The following is an 11,894-nucleotide window of genomic DNA, read 5'->3' on the forward strand; positions in this document are numbered from 1 at the left end:
GGCCCGCGACTGTGGGTGCATGAAAGGGAAAGCGAGCGGCATAACCACTAGCCGCATGGATTAGGGGGAGCCAGAGCTGGAGCCAGATGGGGAGAGTGAATGCAACGACACCTTGCTGGGATAAAATTACCGGGGGAGAGCGCCCCTCCGGCGACGGGCACAAGCCCAAGAGCTGCTGGGACCAGGAGGAAAAGTCCCCGTGTGTTGGACAACCAGCCAGAGGTGTGACTCTCCAGCGGGGGCAGGACCCTGCTGTCCGTCATGTGGACCCTTGGCCTAGTCCTGGGACAGCCCCTATGGCCCTGTTTATTTCCAGTTGGAACAGAACTCACAAAACTGGGGGACTGGCAACGAAACGGCAGGTGAAATTCAATGGGTCTGAGTCTGCGACAGCATCCCGCCCAAGGAGCCACAGAAGCTCAGGAAACCACCTCTGCATGGTCTCGCTTCAGCAAGGCTGCTAAGCAGGGGGCCGTGACTTTCAGTCCCTGGGGCAGATGGGAACCGATGAACAGGGGGGTGAAAACACCCCCACGGGGCCACACAGGGTGGGGTGTGCAGCAGCTCTCTCCACAGCGAGGAGCTTGCCTGGGAGTCTGCCCATCATGGCTCCAGGTAGTACCAAAGCCCGCCTGGGTCCAGACCAAACCCCGCTCTGGCTCGGTGCACGGCTGGATGGGCCGGTGGCTCCCCGCAGGACAGAGAAAGCCTGTAACAAAGTCCAGCTGGCGAAACCCCCTCGTCCCGTGGCAGAAAGCTTGCTGGGATCGAGTGACCGGCCTGCGCCGAACCCAGACTCATTTCCCTGAAGTCACCGCTCGTTCCACGGGAAACGGGCGACGCCAGGAGGGAATTACAGAGAGGCCCAGCAGCCTCCCCTCCAGAGACCTGTGCCGGCGCCCGATGGCTGGCAGTGGCAAGGGGTCGAGGCCGTGCAGTAGATGCCGGGGTCCAGGCAGTTGGCTCCAGGCCATCTTCAAGTGGCTCTCCTCCTGGCGCTGGGTGCTGAGCGGGGAGGGGGGTTGGGTGGACAGAGAGCTCTGTGTACTGAGGCTGCACGTGCCAGGCAGGAAGGGTTTGGTGGCAGGGAAGGGGATTTGGGCAGCCCCCCGACCCCGGGCACCCAGTGACAATGAGACACACTGAGGAAGAGTCTCCCGAGAGTATCTCATCTACTGGCTGGCAGCGAGGTGGAGGAGACAGGACCCAGCCGGCCTTGGCCAGCTCCAGAGGCCTCCCTTCTGTGCTTGGAGGAAACGCAAGCTCTGGGCTGAAGCGCCCGGCCCCTCGCTCACCCCCCAACCCCCAGCACTCTCCCCTCAACCCCTGCGCGGCAGGAAGACACCGCTAGCGCTGATCCCTAATTTCTACATGGCCTGGAAGCCAAGCACCTCCGGCCCTTCGCAATGGGAACGGCAGATGCCATGGGAACCAGCAAGCCATGAGTTGCAAAACGCTGCAGCCAACTAAAATTGAGGGTTTGACATAAACCCCTGAGATCCGGCCGGGCTCAGCGCTGTGGGAGGGACTGACGTTGTAAATCAGCTGGGGACGGGGGGGGAGAGCAGCCTGGGAGGGGAACAAGGGAGCAAAGACTCAGCTCTGTTGCCCCCGTGGATGATCTGAAAGGCCAGGAGTAAGCTGTACATCTCCATACGCACGTAACCAACTGGCCAGTGGGGGTGTACGCACGTGTGTGTGCAAGTAAGCATGTGTGCAAGTGAGCATGTGTGCATGTGTCCCTGCCCTATACTGGGAGGGGTCCTAATGGATCTACTGTGTGTCATAGGCCTTATAACTGCCACCAGCTAGTGGAGATTCTCCTTTAGCCCCAGTAGCAGGGACATGGGCTTTTGGAACTAGAGGATCTGAATTCCAGAAGGGCCGAGTGACTGCAGCCCAGTGACAGCTGTCGAGGTGGCCCCAGAGTTTTTATTCTGGACACGCGTGTTTAGCTCAGATTTTCCACTGGGAAATCTCCTTGCTGGGTCCCAATTGCCCAGGTGCATGCTGGGATCCAGGGTCTGATTTTCACCCACAATTCCAGTTGGCAGCAACGAGGCCTGCGAGGGGCCAGCGGTGCTGGAAAGCAGCTCCTGCGTGTCTCTAGCTGGGCTCCCAGAAATGGGGACAGCCAAAATCAAGGGCCTCAGGTCACACAACAGCTTGCCCGAACAGGAGAGAGAACCCAGGAGTCCTGGCTCCCAGACGCCTGCTCTCACCACTAGCTGGCTTTCCAGCAGCCCTTTGGCCCCTGTGTTGGCTTTTAATGCAAAGACTCGAACAAACCGTGATCACCCTGCAGCTCACCACTTTGCTAGCCAAGCTGAGAGCTCTGGGTTCGTAGCCAGGCTCAGCCCAAGCCCTGCTGGCCAGTTCCAGAACCGGAGCTGAGTCTATTGGCCCCAAAGCTCGGGGCATTTGGGTTGGTGTGCACAGGCTGGCCCTGTGCCAAGATGTCTGGGTCTGCGCCATCCACGCATGAGACAGATCTGAGCTTCCCCAGAGCCAGGTCCGGGGCGAAGATGGGGTGGGAGGGCGAGAGATGTCACTTTTAGCCTCCCCGGGTTCTGGGGCCGTGCGGGGTCCTGCTTGGCCCCTGCTGGAAGTCAGAGCAGCCTCAGGATGCTTGAATTTACGCTGTGCTGCCCGTGGCCCTGGACGGTCTCCGGGACATGAAGAACAGCCACGGTCCAACCCGCTCCCCGCCCCAGGGGCTGAGAGCAGGACCCTGACGTACTTTGTGCTGGAGCTGTTGTCAAAGGGCTGGTTCCACCCACGCTAAGGCCCTTTGCGATGCACAGAGGGACAAAGCACAGGTCCCAGGTGTCTAGGCTGGGCTGAACTCTGGGAGGCAGGTCACACAATCCATGCCACCAGGAGACTGTTGTCCCGTCTCCTGCCGTGGCTTTGAAAGCAAGGATGACCCGGTGGAACAAAGGCATTTCCCAGAGCTGAAGCACAAGCTTCATGCCTTGCGGGAACCGATACGCCTGCAGCTCGGATTTCAAACAGCAAATGTCCATCGGCCACCATCAAAGGGAAACAAACGCCCCGGCAGCCGAGCCAGAGGCTGGTTCTAATTAGGGGTGATTCTGGCGCGAGGCAGAGGAAACAGCCTGGAAAGAGTCTGTAGAAAACTCTTCGAGGGAAGGGGCGAGCAGCCCCGACGCTGAATCAGCAAGAGGTTTGGCACGTTCTTCTACCTCGAGGTTGTAGTTCACGGCAGGTGATGGGCCCAAGCCGAGAATTTCAGCCCCAGATCCAAACCACCCCGAAATCCGGGCATGTTGCATCCAGGGCTCTGGTGCAGTCCATTTTTAAAGCTGCAGGCCTGCTGGCAACTTCAGAGCCACTCCGCCCACGGCCATCTCTCCCGTGGCGGCTGCTTGCCTCGGCTCTGCATGGCCTAGGAGCTGGCTGTGCTGGGAGTGCGTTGTAAGTGAGACGCTGGTGTAAACTGTCATGGGCTAAGAGGGAAGGTGCTCTCATGGTTCGGAAACTGATTAAAAGATAGGAAACAAAGGACAGGAATAAATGGTCAGTTTTCAAAATGGAGAGAGGTAAGTAGTGGTGTCCCCCAGGGGTCTGTTCTGGAACCAGTCCTATTCAACATAGTCACCAATGATCTGGAAAAAGGGGTAAACAGTGAGGTGGCAAAATGTGCAGATGATACAAAACTACTCAAGATACTTAAGTCCCAGGCAGACCGCGAAGAGCTACAAAAGGATCTCACAAAACTGGGTGACTGGGCAACAAAACAGCAGATGAAATTCAAGGTTGATAAATGCAAAGTAATGCACATTGGAAAACATAATCTCAGCTATACATATAAAATGATGGGGTCTAAATGATCTGTTACTGTTCAAGAAAGATCTTGGAGGCATTGTGGATAGTTCTCTGAAAACATCCACTCAGTGTGCAGCGGCAGTCAAAAAAGCGAACCGAATGTTGGGAATCATTAAGAAAGGGAGAGATAATAAGACAGAAAATATCCTATTGCCTCTATATAAATCCATGGGACGCCCACAGCTTGAATACTGTGTGCGGATGTGGTCTCCCCATCTCAAAAAAGAGATATTGGAATTGGAAAAGGTTCAGAAAAAGGCCACAAAAATGACTAGGGGTATGGAACAGCTTCCATATGAGGAGAGATTAATAGGACTGGGACTTTTCATCTTGGGAAAGAGACAACTAAGGGGGGATATGATAGAGGTCTGTAAAATCACGACTGGTGTGGAGAAAGGGAATAAGGAAGTGTTATTTACTCCTTCTCATAACACAAGAACTAGGGGCTACCAAACGAAAATAAAAGGCAGCAGGTTGAAAACAAACAAAGGAAGTATTTCTTCACACAATGCATAGTCAACCCAAGGAACTCTTAGCCAGGCTGGGCGGGGCTGGTGTCCCTACCCTCTGTTTGCCAGAAGCTGGGAATGGCGACAGGGGATGGATCACTTGAGGATTCCCTGTTCTGTTCATTCCCTCTGGGGCACCTGGCACTGGCCACTGTGGGAAGACCGGACTCCGGGCTAGATGGACCTTTGGTCCGACCCAGCGTGGCCGTTCTTCTGTTCTTACGGGAAAATAGGCAGTGACTAGAGCTGGCAACAGGAGGCGGCCCTCAGGGACATGGCGTTCCTGGGTCCTCTGAGACCAGTGAAACTTGTGCTGCCCCTTTACAGGACTTTTTAAACTCTTGCCATGTCCCCATCTGCTCACCCCCAGCCGCACATCGATCCACGCCCTGTGTCTTTCTCACACTCTCACCTCTGTACCCTCCTCCATGCAGTCCCCTGATAGACCCCCACCCATCATGCGCCCACGCTCCTTCCAGGTCGCTGACGGACTACAACCCTCCCCCCACCTAGGGAATATCTCCTGGCCGGGTCTGGGACTCGGAAGGTGTGTGTGAGCCATGCTGCCGTGGTGCCCCACATAGGTCAGACCAGGGTGGGGTGAAGCTCATGACCTGTGACCCAGAATGGCCATCACTGCAGCGAGAGGGGGACCAGGTGTCTATGGCCCACTCAGTCTGCTATCCCCACCGCTTCCACCAAAGGAGCCAGGTAGTTCCAGATGTGATCTGAGTTTCGGTGAGGAGGAAAAACGGGGGTCCTGTCCACTAGGAAACAGACAATTTACAAATAAGACTTGGGATAAAACTTTGTTTTCCACATGGACCAATAATACAACTTTGACAATACACAAGGTACAGAGTCATATGTCAAGCCTGTATAGATTGGAATATGGTTCGCATTAAAGACTAAGTGAAAGTTTGTATTGTTGAAGGATTTTCCACTGGCGGTCCAGAAACTTGGAGGAATTATTTTCCAAATTTTATTGAAAGGTTAAAAGTAATAGGTAAAAAAACTTGTTCTTAAATATGACATAAAAGAAAATGAACAAATGCCTTTTGTGGATTGAATAGAATCTCTCCCTTAATTAAGGAACCCTGGGGCGGGGAAGATATAAATCATATTAAAAGTGAAGGTAAATCTTCGCCAATAAATGATGAAATCCCATATGGATTATGGAAAAACCAAACCAAATGTCAAAGCTTAGTAAAAAATGGAGCATTGACCATATCTATTTAGCATACAGTGATTATATATGACATAACATGTTAGTTAATTGTAACACAATAAATGAACAATAAACTCAAATAACTGGCTACAAAAGGTTTAGAAAATCTGACCCAGGAGGGAAGTGTGAAGAAACCGGGTACCTTTAGTCTTGAGAAAAGAAGACTGAGGGCAACCTGGTAATAGGCTTCAAATCCGTGAAGGGCCATTACAGAGAGGACGGGGATCAGTTGTTCTCCATGCCCACGGATGGGAGGACAAGACATAAAGGGCCTTATCTGCAGCAAGGGAGAGCTAGGTTCGATATTATGAAAAACTTCCCATCTCTCAGGGTGGCTAAGCTCTGGCTTTCCAGAGAGGTTGTGGAATCCCCATGACTGGAGGTTTGTAAGACCAAGTTGGACACACCCCTGTTAGGGATGGGCCAGGTTTACTTGGTCCTGCCTCAGCGCAGGGGGCTGGACTAGACGGCCTCTCAAGCTCCCTTCCAGCCCCGCGTTGCTATGATGATTATACCCCCATTTTATAGCTGGGGAAGTGAATCCCAGAGAGACTCAGACTGAAGTTCTTAGCAGAGCTCTGTTGCTTAGGGAGGTGATTTTTCACTGAACCCTCGCGTGGGTACAATTATCCCAGGGTAGCTTGTGCCAGTCAGGGGAACCGACATCAGCTCTCCTGGTATGAGCACTTCTAGAGCCCTATCACTGCATCTGCGCTGGAGGGTTTAGCTGGCACAGGTACACCACTCGGTCCCTCCTCACCTCAAAGTGACTTGCCCATGGATGGTCACAGAGGGAACCTGTAACAGAGCCAGGCCTTGAAGCCAGGTCTCCTCACACCGAGCACGGCGCTCCGACTACAAGGGCAGCCGTGCTGAGCTCTTTGGCTGGCAGCGTATGGGAAGTCAAGGAAAGGATTCCCTTTGATTTCAACAGGAACTGAACCAGACCTTAAGTCTAGACATGCTGACACAGAGGCATGCAGCAGTCCAGTCATTTGCAGTCAGCCCATCCCCTGCTGTATTCCCCACAAGGGCCCCAGGAGCTGATCAGCCAGGTCACACACCTTATCTAGCTTTCCCATCATTGCTCTGGCTGCCGGCAATGGGGAGGGGCCTGGTGTAGATGAGGTGCTGGTGCCGTGACAACCTTGTCACCTAGGAGGAGGCAGTGTGGTCTAGAGGATAGAGTCCCAGACACATGGGTTTCTAGTTCCGGCTCTGCCATTGGCCGGCTGGGCGACCTCTGGCAAGTCACATCACTGCTCTGTGCCTCAGTTTGCCCATCGGTTACCTGGGGATAATGAAACTGATCGATCTCGAACCCTGCTCAGAGCAGTGCTTAAAATCCCAACTGGCTGTCTCAGCTCAGGCCCCAGCATAAAAATGCCGGGGTAGACAGGAGGGCAGGTGGGCGTGAGTTGTTTTCCTCTCTCTGTAAGTGGAACAGATGGTGTCTGCTGGCAGCCATCTCTCCCCTCTCTGCCTCCAAGCCAACTTCACTCTGTGTACCAGGTTTCCCTGGCATGGGGATCTGGGCTACAGCCGCCGGTGCCAAGAGAAATACACAGCTCAAGGGAAAAGCTGGGTTGGATGGCTCTCCCCATCTGCAGCATGGCAGAGGAGTTGGTTTATTTCAAGTGGCTGGCAGTGCTGCTCCCCACACCCGACCCCACTTAGCAAAATTTATGGGCTTGTTTCACTGGCTTCCTGGAGGCTCTGGGGGCCTGGCGGCAGCCAGCCCTGATTTCTATTTCTTGAGAAGGAGAAGAAAGAGGATCGTAAGTAGCACAGGGCTGTCTAGTAGCCAAAGCCGGGTGCTGGCAGCCAGGACACCTGCCTATTCTAAGCTCTAGGAGGGAGAGTTGTCTGGTGGGTAGAACTCCAGGCTGTGAGTCAGATCGCCAGGAACTGGCATTGGGAGGGTATCAAAGCAAGAGTCAGGACGCAGCCTGGGTTCCAGTCCTGTCTCTGCCACTGATTTCCTGTATAACCTTAACCAAGAGTCCCAGCCCCTCTTTAGGCCTCAGTTTCCCCATCTGTAAAATGATGCTCACCTCTGAGAGAAGGGGTGGGGCTTATGTTTGCAAAGTGCTTAAAGAGGCCACATAAGTGCGATGCATTTGTATGAGCCTGCATTACGGTTCTGCTATTATCACGCCCCTATGTCCATTGACGCTCATGCCGTTTTACAACAGTGTGGGTTGGGCTGGAAACACTTCCCCATCTAAGACCCTGTTTTCAGCTGCTTATAACTTTGTCAAACTTCAACCATTTAGGCTAAAAGTTTTCATGTCAGGTGTTGGCCTCAGGCTGAACGATTCTGGAAAAGTTCGGAGATTTGGAAACCATAGCATGTGAGCATGTAATTAAAGACCGTATCATACTGCATACACACAAGGGGGCTGAATTAAGGTTACACAGGCGAGCTTAATTCTGGCATGCTCTATCTTTAGAGCACTTGGCTTTGCAGCCTTAATAAATGTCTTTGAACATAGTTTTGTGTGTGTAATAACACAGAGTGTGAGAAAGGCTGCTCCAGTGCTGAGGGTAATAAGCTGAGATCTGAATTCAATCCCCAGTTCTCCCACAGACTTTGTGTGGGGCTTCCCCATCTCTGTTTAGACTGCAAGGTCATTGGGGCAGGGGCCGTCTCTCCTGCCATGTCTGTGCAGCGCCTAGCACAATGAGGTCTTACTCTCATTTGTGGCCTGTAGTCATTTCTATGAACTTCAGCTGACTTCCTCTGGTTCTGCTGGTGGGGTTCACCCCATGTCCCCTTTGCGGGGTGTCCTCCCTGCTCTGAGTCCCGTTGCCGGAACCTCACAGCTACTCACCTTACAGAGATCGCGGGAAGGGACAAAGGAACGGCTACAGAGGCAGCTGCTTGTGCTGAGCTGAGCGATTCCAGGAGGCCTTGGAGAGAAACAGCAACGGCTGCACTCCGGGTCCACCTGTGGACACAGGTGGGCAGAGACCTGCTGTGGGAAAGAGCAGCAGGGTGCATCAGAAAAGCTACAGAGCCCCCTCCTCTCGCTCCTCCTGGGTATACGCAGGACTCCCTGCTTTATACCATTCGGCCTCGCCCCGCCCTGGGAGGATAACCCTGGTGGAGGCGGCTGTGCGGCCAGACGGGGCTGGTGCTTTGGCTTGGCCCGGCTGCCGTATTTGCTGAGCAGGGCGAGCGTGGGAAGTGCAGGCTGGGGCAGGCCCTTGAGGACTAATGCAGGAGGAGATCACAGCACGAAGGCACCTCCCAAAGGGTCCCCAGCCTGGTGGGTTGTGGTGGCCGACCATCTGTGTTACAGAGCCTTCTCTGTGCCGATCCCCGCTACCCCAGCCCTGGGCTCTCCACACAGCTCTGCCGATACCCCTCAATCCTGACCCAGAGCCCCCCTTCCCCACAGTGCCAGCCCTGGGCTCCCAATACAGCTCTGCTGATGCCCCTCAATCCAGACCCACAGCCCCCCTTCCCCACTGTGCCAGCCCTGGGCTCCCAATACAGCTCTGCTGATGCCCCTCAATCCTGACCCACAGCCCCCCTTCCCCACTGTGCCAGCCCTGGGCTCCCAGTACAGCTCTGCCGATGCCCCTCAATCCTGACCCAGAACCCCCCTTCCCCACTGTGCCAGCCCTGGGCTCCCAGTACAGCTCTGCTGATGCCCCTCAATCCTGACCCACAGCCCCCCTTCCCCACTGTGCCAGCCCTGGGCTCCCAGTACAGCTCTGCTGATGCCCCTCAATCCAGACCCACAGCCCCCCTTCCCCACTGTGTGAGCTCTGGGCTCCCCACACAGCTGTGTGGGGAAGGAGAAGAGGGAGGCAGAAGCCCAGGGCCCTGGTGAGGAGCCTGCTGGATGACTGCGGCTGAGCAAAGGATCGAGGTTCCAGAGCAAACGCGACCGTCTCCTGCTGCAGGGCCCAGCACTCTGACTAGTAACCGAGCACACACAGCGGGGCGGCACTGGGCTGGGGGCTGCCCCGTATGCAGCGGGGAGACTGAGGCCAAGGTCACAGCTGGGAATAGAACCCAGGAGTCCTGATCCCCACTCCCCTTCCCTAACCACTACAGATTGCTGCCTCCTGCAGAAGACTGTTTTTTCCTAAGGCAGGGGGCAGGGGAAATGCCTTAGCACATGTATTACCCCCCCTCCCTCCGCACGCACCCAGCTCAGGGACCCCCCAGATGCCTGTATCTGTCCGGCCTCCTTATCTGCCACCCACGCCTCCTTCAGCTGTGGAGGACTGAATGGGGTCGGAGGCGCCTTTGCCAGCTGTCAAGCAAGGGGCCACGCTGCCCGCTCCTGCTCCTCCAGGGTGGCTGTCTGCATCTGCTGAGCTGCCCTTCGCGGTGATCTCCCGCCCACACACTGGCCAGGTACAGCTCTGCTCAGCCCGCAAGAGCCCAGCGCACAAAAGCTCTCTGTTACGTGCACGCTGCCCGACCCTGTACCAGCCATCCTTCCACGGAAGCTGGGCCCCCCCATTTAGGGCCACTGGGACCGTTGCCCTTGTCACTTTCCTGCAGCCTCTCTGAACGTCCCAGGGACAGCAAGGGCAGAATGCCGCCCCTCCCGCTCCACAGGCCCCTGTCACACCAGCTGGAATCGGATCCTCCCTCAGCAGCTGTGGGCAGTAGAGGGCTCGGGACACACACTGGAGCAGTTCTGGTTCTCTCCAGTAGAGGGCAGTAGAGTCATCGCTACACCAGTGGGGCCAACGCATGTGAAAGGCGAAGCCAGGCGGCTGCGAAGCTCTTCAGTTGTTTCAGGGCCCTGCTGAAGCACCCGTGCCTGCTGGTGAAAGTCTGCCTGCAAAGGTGCAGGCGTGAGCGTCACGTGGCTCCAACTAGCCCAGCTGAAGGTGTCACCCTGCCCCTAAGAGTCCCGCTCTCTTGGAGGGGCCGGCCCCTCTCCCTGTATCCAGCAGGTGCTGCCCCGCATTGGATGCGTTTGTCTCCTGTTCCCACCTGAGCGTGCTCCTCCCCAGGTAGCTTTGGCCCAGCAGCTCCAAAGACACAGGCCTCTAGGCTCTGGAGCTACAGGACAGCTCCCTTAGCTAGCAGCAGTAGCAGGTCCTTTATCCTGTCTGGGGTCTCAGCCGCTACAGGGCAACCTCTGCCCTCCATCACCCCCATATTACATTTTCAAACAAGCACCCTTGTGCCTTCTCCCCTGCTGCCCCTCACGTGTGGGAGGCACTCCCGTAACCCACCACCAAACTACCTGTTATCTTCTGTCAAACCCCTCCTTTGCCATGAGGCCTGGACAAAGCCTGACAACGGTTCGGCTGCTGGTGTGCCGAGACCACCGTCAGGCTGACCAATAGCATCTCGGTGTTTCCTTGGACTCTCCGTCTGTCTCCAGCCATTGTCTCTTATACAGTGCTTTGGCTGGCAGCGCTTTGGGGCAGGGACTGTCTCTTGGTTCTGTGTTTGTACAGCGCCTGGCGCGACGTAGTCCGTGGTCCCAGGACCAGGCCTGCCAGGCGCTACTGCTGAAAAACTCCTCCAGAAGCTCTGGGCCACCATTCACTGGCCTGCCCCCTTTCCTACTGGTTAGGCTGCGTCTTTGCTGTTGGAAGGCGCTCGGAGCGCTGCGAAGAGCAGGGACGGAGCGACAGCGATTTGCACGGCACTGCCAAGTCTCTTACAGAATCAGAGACGTGGGGCTGGACCGGACCTCGAGAAGAGGTGCTTGGGGGGAGGGGCTCCCCTCCTGGCTCCGTTCCTTTGTCAGGGTGTTTGCAGACTTCCGGTGGGAAAGGCAGTCGCTCCCCACCCTCTGCTCCCCCGCAGGGCGCGGGATCCAGCTCCCCAGGCTGCTTGTTGCTGTTGGCAATGCTGCTTCCTGTTTTCCTCCCAGAGTTACTAATTGCCTAAGCCTGGCTGTGGGGCTCTTTGTTAAGCCAGTCAAATAACCCATGTCCTGCCACCTCGCTGCAGAAGGAGTGGGATGGGGGGGACGGCAAAGAAAAGATCCACTGGCAATGGAAGAAGTAAGAAACTGGGGGAATAAGTTAGACGGGGAGAGACGCCAGCTGCTCCTCCCTTGCACTTCAGTTCGGAACCCTGCACTGACCCTGGGTTTGAGCCCCAGGGGACAAAGGTGTGCAACAGACCTGCTGCTGCAAATCTCCCCACTGTATTTTCCACTGCATGCATCCGATGAAGTGAGCTGTAGCTCACGAAAGCTTATGCTCAGATAAATTGGTTAGTCTCTAAGGTGCCACTAAGGGAGCTGCTCTTTAGCTCAAGATCTAGATGTCTGGGGCCCTGGAGGTCAAGGGTTCTAGACCTGGGCTTCCCCACT

General features: G+C 55.6%; 1 long non-coding RNA gene across 1 annotated transcript; it reads right to left on the bottom strand.

Annotated features, from left to right (window-relative positions):
- Nucleotides 1-1,921: 1,921 nt before the first annotated feature.
- Nucleotides 1,922-11,464, bottom strand: LOC140908094 (uncharacterized). The gene is made up of 3 exons (XR_012157749.2): nucleotides 10,809-11,464; nucleotides 8,421-8,564; nucleotides 1,922-3,502 (listed from the first exon to the last, which is right to left on the bottom strand). It is a non-coding gene; the product is annotated as an uncharacterized LOC140908094 (long non-coding RNA).
- Nucleotides 11,465-11,894: the final 430 nt, after the last annotated feature.

This window comes from Lepidochelys kempii, chromosome 3 (assembly GCF_965140285.1).
Source record: "Lepidochelys kempii isolate rLepKem1 chromosome 3, rLepKem1.hap1, whole genome shotgun sequence".
Taxonomy (NCBI): domain Eukaryota; kingdom Metazoa; phylum Chordata; order Testudines; family Cheloniidae; genus Lepidochelys; species Lepidochelys kempii.